Source organism: Lissotriton helveticus, chromosome 5_1 (genome assembly GCF_964261635.1).
Source record: "Lissotriton helveticus chromosome 5_1, aLisHel1.1, whole genome shotgun sequence".
In the NCBI taxonomy this organism is placed as follows: Eukaryota; Metazoa; Chordata; class Amphibia; order Caudata; family Salamandridae; genus Lissotriton; species Lissotriton helveticus.
The window spans coordinates 1,138,904,531-1,138,915,327 of NC_136065.1; positions in this window are offsets into that span (position 1 = coordinate 1,138,904,531).

A 10,797-nucleotide genomic window follows, 5' to 3' on the forward strand; every position below is an offset into this window, starting at 1 on the left:
AGGAAAGTGTCAGTGAAAACACGAGAAGCTCTATTTGAAAAAGTACAGAAATCGACATCAAAAAGAGAGGTCTGTGTGTTGAAACAATCAACTATTACACCAAAGATTAAAAAATGTATATTGAGAAGATGGGAACTCATTGAGCAAGAAGAAGATTTTAAATCAGTTTTCTTTGAAACCCCAATTTTTGCACTGTCAAGATCAAAGAATCTCAAAGAGTTGTTGAAAAACAAAAAACCCAAGCCAGAGCAGGCTAAAACTAAAGGAATGCAGAAATGTTTTAACTGTGGTCACTGTGGTAATATATTAGTGGGAGACATATTTACCCATCCACACACAGGCAAACAGATCACACTGAGACACACTTCAGATTGTAACACTAGTTCGGTGATATACGCAATCAAGTGCCCGTGTGGCCTAGTGTATGTGGGCCGCACCATGAGAAAGATTAAAATAAGGATCACCGAACATAAGTCAAACATTAGGCTTGGTAACGAGAAATCAAGTCTTGCGCAACATTGGAAAGAGAGGCAACACACTATTCCTCAACTCAGGTACACTGTACTAGAGCAAGTATTGGTTGAACCCCATGTGGACCCTAATGTAAGAATTGCTCAAAGAGAAACTTTTTGGATGAGGTACCTTCATACCGTTAAACCTGGGGGGCTGAATGATAAAATTGAATTTGCATGTTATTTATGAGTGCACAATAATTATTTTTGTAAATAATATCCAAATATGTATTTGTGGTGATGAATAAGTTGTTGATACAGGATTTGATTTTTTGATAAGCGCAACCTATGTAGGTGGATAAAACGATGACCATTTTCACAACATCATTTTTTATCGCACAGGGGCATCTGTAAATATGGATATTAGCTGTGGCTTTGCAGCACACATGTAACAGGTAGCACGTCGCTTAATTTCATTTTTATTTTTATTTTTATTTTTTCATGTTATTAGGGATTACAATGACGTTTTGGATGAGGCTGCATGTTTTGATAGTCCTTTTTCTATGCACACCACGCGGGATAATAGTATTCGCAGTCACGGAAATAATTACACATAAAACACAGAGTTGACGCTTTTAAAATATTAGCGCTTTCACATTGAGGTGTAGTCCGAGATAACACTGCAGAATTATGCTTGACGTGTAGAATACCGTGACGACTCGATCCGGGAGGGGCACCAGTCCTATGTTCATGACGGACGTTTAAAACAGGTCCCGTCATGCACTGCCGGCATTCGGCAAACTTTCAGAAATCGGAGCAGAGGAGGATTAGGAAAATTAGTACGAGGTAAGGATCATTGTGTGGGGTTATGTTACAGTTATCACGCAGAGTAACAACACGTGGGTTAAAGCCTGTATTCCTGTTTCATAGACGGTGCTGCAGTTGTTGCAGATACAGAATTCGCGTGGCGCGTGACGCCTTTTTGGAAGTAAGCAGGGGGTGCATGTAGAGTGGTAATGGTGTTGGACTTTTCATACGATTGGACACAGTTATACTCATTTTCTTCTTGTATTTCCCCTATTTAGAAAGAATCTGTTTATATCACGTACTTCAGGTACATTTCTTGTTTGGTCACGAGTTCATTTCTATTCAACACATTAAGGTTTGGTGCTGGCCACTTGTGAGTCACGTTTTGGGAAGCAACAAATATGGGTTGCACTGATCAGAACATCGAATGGCATGTATAGGGAACACCACAGTAGTTTCACTACATTGTTTGAATTGCTAGTTGGCTTGAATATTGTCAGACATCAATAATTGCATGAAACTTATTAGTAGAGAGTTGATACAGCATGTGAAGCATGTATATAAACGTTGTGATGGGAATGAATAAGTCATGTTTCTGTTATCTTACATGAAATTTTGTTTCATACAGTAATTCCCCTGACGAAGATGCTCTGGCATCGAAATGCATTGGGAGGAAGTCGGCGCAAGTTTTGATACATTTGTTGTATTATATGAATATGATGTGGAGTTTGAGCTCTGAAAATTATATAAGTTTGCATTATGTTCTCAATGAAAACGAATTGTGAATATATGATAAAATGCTAACAATATCATGAAATATCAGAAACAAAGTATTTTGAAAGAGTAAAGTAAAAAGAAACGCTTCTGTGAAGATAAATTTGGTTTGTGTCTGTTTATCAAGATTTTTGAGACACTGAAGGTTTATTGAAGGTTGAAATATTGATACGGATGTTTATTAGTTTCTAAAATACGTGGGTAAAGCACCCTGGCACTGGGGCCAATTCGAACAGTGCACTCCCGCAAGGGACACAGTTGTGTCTGATTTTGCAGTTATTCTTCCCATGATCACATAATAGGCTCAATTGAATATGCAGGGTAGGGACTGTACCCCTCCTGTTGACATCTCAGCATCAAATCCTGAATGACAGGCCTGTATGAACTGCATAAAAAGGTTTTGCACCCTTCAAAAGAAGGACACAGGATGCTAGGACAGTTCTTGTGTACTTGTGCGGACCCTGATTTTCTCCTACTAGGCTTCTGTCTCTGGGCTTGTTGTGGGTACAGTGACTGCTTTAAACTGAATTTAGTGATAGATTTGGGAAGACACTAGGATTACCATAGTACACACCCCACATATACCTCCACTCAGAGCCCAAGTGTAAAATGGGTGCAAACTTGCACCATCTTGAAAATGCCCTGACATTTGGAATTTTGGACCTCTTTGCAGTAAAAGCAACATTGACTACTATAAACGTAGGTAACTATGGGCATCTTAAGGCGCCCCTCACTCACAGGCTGGTGAATCCAACAAAGTTGGCCTGTTACCCATCCTTTCTTTGAACCCTGCTGGACTTGTGAAAGGGTACCAGGCAGACTAAACCTGCTGCACTTGACATGTGTGACCTGTGAAGAGGACCTCAGAATTTTGGCCCCCTTCCACTTGAAATCCTAGGGCAGAAAGATCTTCAAGGATCATGTGACTGATACCCTGGTGGCTCTGGGAACATAACAAGCATGAGTAGGACATTCCTGTGAAGTATCCCTGCTGATCAGTAGCAACCAGACCTCGATTGGGCTTTGCAGTTGCCCTCTGCCTGACAACCTGACAGTCTCTAAGTGCTCTCCCTCAGGTCATGGGGCCTCAGGTGTGTACTCCTGTGGTTGTTTGGGCATCAAAAGAACTTTGGGAAGTTTTTCATGACTTTTGCTCTAGAGCTTCAAGGAAGCCAAATGCGAAAAATTGACAAATGATTCTCATGCAAATACCAGAGGGCCAATGTTAAGTATATCTTATTCATTTCTGCATTGAATGTGGATGTCATTAAACAATTGGTCAATTACAACATGTAACAGTACATCACTTAAATATTGGAAAGTGGCTGAAGCACTGCATAGTCAAGTGATATTACAAAATATTAAAATTAACTATGGGGCTTATTTACAAGCCCCTCGCACTGCTGGTACACCACTTTTTCCCCATATTAAAAGTGACACACCGTTGGAACAAGGGGCTTGTAAATACGCCCTGTATTTATTGTAAGAGCCCTTATTCTGTTAGTTGTCTTTATGGCTGAGATTAGATGAATCTCTTGAAGTTTACTGTGGCATGACAACGTGGTCTAAAAGAGCCCTAATGAAAGGAAGAGGACATCTTTTTTTCGTTGTTTATGGTTCAATGGTAAAGATGAGTAGCATTTACAAAAAAGACATGAAATACTGTCAGAGATTTAGAATCACAGATGAATTTTGGTGCAATGATTTAATTAAGATATTTCTTCAAATGCCTATATTTTGCTTCAGTATAGGCATAGATTTACCCACGTAGGGGCTTATTTACAAGCCCCTTTCACAGCCGGTGCTTCACTTTTTCCCATATTAAAAGTGATGCACCTGAATCACAAGGAGCTTGTAAATGCCCAGTAGTATTTTGGGAGCAAGTGTAAACACAACCTGAAAGTCAAATGATGTATTTTATTTATTTTATTTCATGTAGTTTTATATAGCAAAAACTTGACTCGAAGGTATCAGGTATCAGAGCGCTTTACACGAGCACCAGTTGCGTTACATGAGGACACAGTAGTAGTTAGATCTTTGAACGTAGTGGTGCATAATACTTGTCCTGAACTGCAGTGAGCAAATGATGCAAGTGAACCTGACTTCTTTTAAGTGGGGTCTCCCTCTATACAATTTTGAAAAAAATAAGGGTCAAATAGTGCATTTTAAAGCCTCATTTTCATATAAATTTGCTTAAAAGCAATGGGCTATCAGAGAGCATTTATTAAACATTAAGCAATATCCACGTCAAAGCAGCTAGATGTTTCCTAGGAGTGTATCCACTTCTTTTGTCAAAATGTACCAAGGGTAACTTCCCCATATGTGAACATTTAACTCTTGTGTGCCAGCATAGGTGCCTTCTTATGACAAGAAGAAAATGAGTTACTTACCTGTAACTTCAGTTATCCAGTCTCGCGGTATAATAAAAACATATATAACATAGTCATAATAGCATTATACAATAGGCTACTGTGGACAGCCAAGTCACTACATTAGCCTATCTTAGTCTTTTTGCAAAAAGAACTAAACTTGGAACAAAGCCAATCTTAGAACCTTCCACAGAGTGGCAAACCTTCAGATTTTCGTAGCACAAGAGACAGTAAGTATGCCATAATGATAAGGTAAGCCTCTCCGGGGAGGAGGGGAGGTCGCATGCGAATCTATGAAAGATACCAATACTGGATAACTGAAGTTACAGGTAAGTAACTCGTTTTCTTATCCAGTATTGGGGTATCTTTCATAGATTCACATGCTTAGAATCAGAATAGCTACAGTAAACAATCATTCGATGTATAGTGGATGTGGATATCATAAAAAAACACAATAGATACCTTGCAAACGTAACACAACAATGCAATAACATTTTAACACTAACAAAGGGCAAATAATAAACATATGCATTAAATAGATATATGCAATAATGAACATGTCAATAGCAAAACTAAGATCACCTCCTTACAGAGGCTTACCTTATTTAAAAAGGTTTCGCAACACTGCTTGACCCACTGCTGATTCAGCCTCTGTTGCCAGATCCAGGCAATAATGCCGTGTAAACGTGTGTACATTTTTCCACAGCAAATCTTCTCCAATGGCACACCAGCAAAAAGCGCAGTAGATGAGGATACTGCCCTAGGGGAATGAGCCTTAGGTTTGTTTGACAAAGGATGTCCAGCTTTGAAATGGCAGAATTGGATAGTAGATGCAATCCACCTTGCGATAGTGGACTTCGTCACCGCTGATCCTGGTTTCTGAACACCATAGGAAATAAATAATTGGTCGGATTTTCTGATGGACACAGTACGTGAAATGTAGAACTTTAAACATCTCTTGACATCCAAGGCATGTAAAGATTTCTCAGCAGAGGAAGACGGATTAGGAAAGAAAGAGCGCAATATAACAGGCTCATTAAGATAGAATGAAGAAGGAACTTTAGGTATGAATGTGGGATTAGTTCTTAGAAGGACATAGTCATTGGTAAATTTCAAATAAGGTTGTTTGATAGGGAAAGCTTGTATTTCACTTACTCTTCGAGCAGAGGTGAGTGCCAATAGGAGCGCTGTTTTCCATGAGAGATATTTTAAATCGGCTTTGTGAATGGGCTCAAATGGATGCTTCATTAGTTCTTGCAGCACAAAATTCAGCCTCCATTCTGGAGGAAGAGCCCTAATAGGTGGAAAAGTTCTGAAAAGCCCTTTTAGGAACTGTTAATCAAACAATTAGAACAAAGGGATTCTGCTCCTGTAGAGCGTCTGTAGGTAGAAATGGCCGCTAGATGTAGTTTAACAGAAGCAAACATGAGACCCGATTTAGACAATGATAAAAGATAAGACAGAATCTTATCTGGAGAACATTTAAAAGGATGTATATTCTTGTTGCTACACCAGGAACACAAATGTTTCCATTTTAACGCATAACTTTTCAAGGTAGAAGGAGCTCTCGCTCTAGCAAGAATGTCTCTGCAGTCTTGAGGTAAATTTATCTCCTTAAATTCCATGAATTCAGAAATCATGCATGAAGTTGTAACTGGACTGGATGAGGATGGAGAATCTGGCCTCTGCTCATTGACAATAGGTTCGGGATTGCTGGAAGACGGTACGGTTTACGTTTTGGATAGTGGGAGAAGCTCTATGAACCAATGTTGACGAGGCCATTTCGGTGCAATGAGAATCATGCAGCATGGTTCCATCTTGAGCCTGCGCAGGAATCTTGGAATCAACGGGAAAGGGGGAAATGCGTAAGCAAAAATCCCCTTCCATCTCATCATGAAGGCGTTCCCCTAAGAGCCCTTCTCCGGATCCCAACTTGCAAAGAATGGGCACTTACGATTGTTCCTGGAGGCGAAGAGATCCAGATTTGGCTTGCCCCACTTCTGAAATATATACTCCACAAATGTTTGTTCCAGCTCCCATTCGTGACAGGATTTTGATGTCCTGCTCAGAGTGTCTGTTAGGGTGTTGTGGATCTCTGGAAGATGTTCCACCTTGATCTTGATATTGTGAGAGAGTAGCCATTTATAATGCTTTGAGCTTCTTGAGACAGAATGTGAGACCGGGTACCTCCTTGCTTGTTTAGGTAATGCATGCAAGTGGTGTTGTCGGTTCTGATCAGAACCGTTGACCCTTGAAGTCTTGGGAGAAAAGACTGCAGTGCCAGGAAAATGGCTTGAAGCTCCAGAAAATTGATGTGCATCTTTGTCATTGCAGCAGACCACTTCCCTCTTATGCAGAGATCTTGAAGGTGAGCACCCCACCCTTCTAGGGAAGCATCTGTTGTGAGGATGAAATCCGGTACAGAAGGTTGAAAGGTGAGCCCGACGGAGGCATTTTTGGAACGCCTCCACCAGGAAAGAGTTTCTCGAATAACTGGAGTTATTTGCACTAGGTCGTCGAACGATCCCGAGATTTGCAGCCACTGACTGTCCAGTTCCTCCTGAATTGGTCTCATTCTCAGACGGGTATGAGGTACTAGCAGAATTGCTGATGATATTATCCCCAGAAAAGATTTGATCATCCTTACAGAAGCAAACGTTCTTTTTAGGAGGTCTGACGCCAGAGAAACAAGTTGAGATTGCCTTTCTTTGGACAAGAATGCTTTGTCTCGGATGGTATCCAGCATTGCCCCTAGAAATTGAATCCTTTGGGAAGGATAGAGGACTGATTTTTGAATGTTCAGAGACAGTCCTAGAGAGTGAAAGACCTGCAGGCATTTGGACGTTGCGTGAGAAGCCTGCAGAAAGGAAGGAGCCTTTATTAGTCATCATCCATATAAGGGAACAATTGGATGCCATGCAGCCTGAGATGTGCTGCTAGTGGAGCTAGGAATTTGGTAAAGACTCTCAGAGCTGAGCGTAAGTTGAATGAGAGGACTTTGAATTGGAAATGTACACCTGCCACAGTAAATCGGAGGAATTTCCAGTGTTTGGGATGAATTGGGCTGTGGAAGTACGCATCCTGGAGATCCAACGTTGTCATGAAGTCAGCATGATCCAAAAGCTGAAGGATTTTCTGAAATGTGACCATGCGGAAGGACTTCCTTTGAAGATATTTGTTCAGTTTTCTTAAATCCAGGATTGGCATCCATTCCCCTGACTTTTTCTTTATTAGAAAAAAGCGGGAATAAAATACCTTCCCCACCTGAGAGCGAGGTACTCTTTCTATCGCTCCTTTCGAAAGAATGGTTTTTACCTCCTTTCTGAAATGAGCTAGATGTGGTGGATTCTTCTTCAGAGGTGGGTGAGGGGGGGGGGGAATTGATCAATTCTAGGGTGTGACCGAATTTGATAATGTCCAAAACCCACTTGTCTGTGGTTATTTTCTTCCAATTTTTGAGATGCTGGGATATATTCGGAATTTGGTGGACAAGTTGTGACATATCTGGCGCATTTGTTTTTTTTTTTTTAAAACCTTTATTGGAAATAAGGTGGACACAATTACATGTTAACAGAAACCACATCCGGTCAATATCACAGAGACGGGCAATGCAAGTCAAAAAATCAATACACATACCACCCGCCTCCCAACGTCCACATCAACACCCAGGATACGGTTGTACCATAACGGCACCAGGATAAAAGAGGTTATGTTTTCATTTTTTGTAAGGGTTCAGAGATAGAGCAGGATCCGACATCATACAATCTAGCAGCACCAGAGAGAGGGAACATCGCAGTTCAGGATATACACATTTGGGACCGCTGCAGGCAGGGCGCAGACATTAAAGCGCACTAAACAGGATAGGCAACAAACAGCACATCACGCCCTCCAATGCAGCACACGCCCGCTGAATCAAAAACGAGACACGATGATAACCTCCCCCATACTGGCCTGAAACATAAAAACATCCGATAAACTACCTACTATTCGGAATCCCAAAAAGAGAAAAGAAGAACAAAAAAAGAAGCCCAAGCAAAGCAAGAAAGAGAAAGAGGCCCTAGTAACTGAAAAAGGGAAAAAGAAAAAACAGAGAATACCCCCCACCCTGCACCCCTGCCTCCGGCTACGGCCTCCCCCTCAGCAGTGTGCCTGTCGCCCGCTGTATGAACCCGAGATTTAGAAGAAAGAGAAAAGAAACAACCACCCGTCCAGACTAAAAACCCAAGCGAGGGAAGAAAAGAAAGAAAGAAAGGAAGAAGGAGATAGCGCCACAGCTCTTGTGAAGAGAGGAAAAGGGAATAGAAGGTCATAGAAAATAACAAAGAAAAATAAAAAATAAACCCCCCCCCCCCCCTACACCTCTGCCGATGGCTACGACCCAACCCCACTAGCAGCGTGTCTGTCGCCCCCTAAACTACACCCCAAGGAAGGGAAAAAGACGGAGGAGAATGCAACGTCCCCCGCCCCGCTCGCACAAGGCAACACAAATCCAGTACACACAGGTCCACGAACTGATACACGTAAGCGGCATTAGAAAGACATAGCATTAAAGCATCTCCCCATCAGTAGCTGGCCGAAGAATCCGCCCCACATCACACGGAAAAATTCAACCCTGCCCCGCTTTAACACGCCCGTTGGCGCGTGACAACCATACATTCGCCCCACCATACAATGTCCAATGATCAGAGTTAACAGGAAAGCAAGGCAACGCCAACACCATGCGAAAGTTCTGCAGCAGGGAACCATCAAGACACAACCAACGATTGTCCGAGTTCAGCAACAAAGTACCAAGCCAGCCTTCCAGATCACGACGCCGCCAGGGCAACAAAGAGACGAAGGCCACGTCAGCCGGGTGCACAGGCGGTGCAATTCGAATGGGCAAAGTCGGTGTTCCGTGGAAGTGGTCCGCCCGAGGTGTAGGGGCATGCCCCCCTGCGCCACTCATGTGATCGGCTGTGTGGGACTTATACACCACACCTGATGGATCCCCATAATCGATCATCTCCAGGCGTGCAACAGTGGATCCGAACGTTGGCGCAGTGCCGCGAGCTGCGCTTACAATCACAGGATTTACGTGACTTCCACCCGTCGGAGGAGCAACAATGGCGTCCAGCTTTAGTCCAAGCACTCTGACTCCTCCCACCCAGGCAGCATGGAGGGAGCCGAGAGCAACAAAGAGGTCCCGACCCGTGGGCTTCATCATATGTTTCTGGGCCAGTATCAGTCTTTCAGGGTGCAGCTCCGCACACAAAACGGCAACAGAAGCCCTGTCAAGTGTAGCTGATAGAAGAGCTTTGGTAGATCCACTAGGCAGGGGTCGTCACTATCATCAATAAATAAGGGCAAGCCGCCATAGTCCACATGAATGTGCACAAACCGTGCAGTCTCCGATGCCCCGTGCGAGGCGCAGGCAGAAGTGGCGCTGTGAGACACAGAAGGTTGTTACAGCGGTGAACCCTCCAGGCACATGCAAAATCGGCAACATTTGCTGCACTAACCACTGGAGAAGCAGGGTTCACAAATATGGTCCAATGTCGACACGGACGGCAGTGCCGTGCCCAGCCAATATGGCGGCCCCCTTCTTCACCGATCCACACCAGCGGGATAAAAACAGGATATAGTCGTGCGGGCTCGCAACGAGGGAGTCCTGAAGCATAGCAGCTGTGGCCGGAATAGCGCACTTACCCCACCTCCGTCAGCGCGGGAAATGTGTCGACCCCCGCAGTCCCGACTGGGAATCGTCCAGGCCCGCACAGCCGCGTCCTCAATCAACTGCGGTAGCCGGAGCCGATCTCCAGCACCTCCGGGCGCAGCCCGACTCCGCCGCAGCCCGGGCAGGGAGGAGCCCAGGACGGGTTCTCGATCACGCCAAAACACCGGAGTTGCCGTCAAGTATGCCCCAGACCATCCGGCGTATTATCGTGCCGCTCACGAGCCTGTGCGAGCGGGAGCAGGCAGGATTTCAACAGGATTAACGGTGCGGGCAGCGGAGCTCGCTGTCTAAGCGGCCATTCCGCTGCCCGGTCCTTCCGCTGCCCGGTCCTCTGGCGCATTTGTTGAAAAATTGTCACTGTTTTCTAGCAGAGTCTCTGCCTTGAGGTTATCGTCTTCTGCCCTGCTGTCTATAAACGGCCGCTGGTGGGTTCCTATACTACTGCTGCTGTTGCTACTGTTGGTATCCATATCGACCTTGACCGCCCTGGTATTGGCATTTCTGATATCCTCCACAAAATTAATATGTACCTCTGCCTCTCGCTCCTCGAAAAGGCGTTTTTATGTATTGTAAGGTACCCAGTGCCCTGGCGGTATCAGTATCTTTTTTGATTTCTTGTAACGCCTCGTCTATGTGCTTCCCAAATCATAAGTCCCCATCAAATGGCATGTCCAGAATCTTT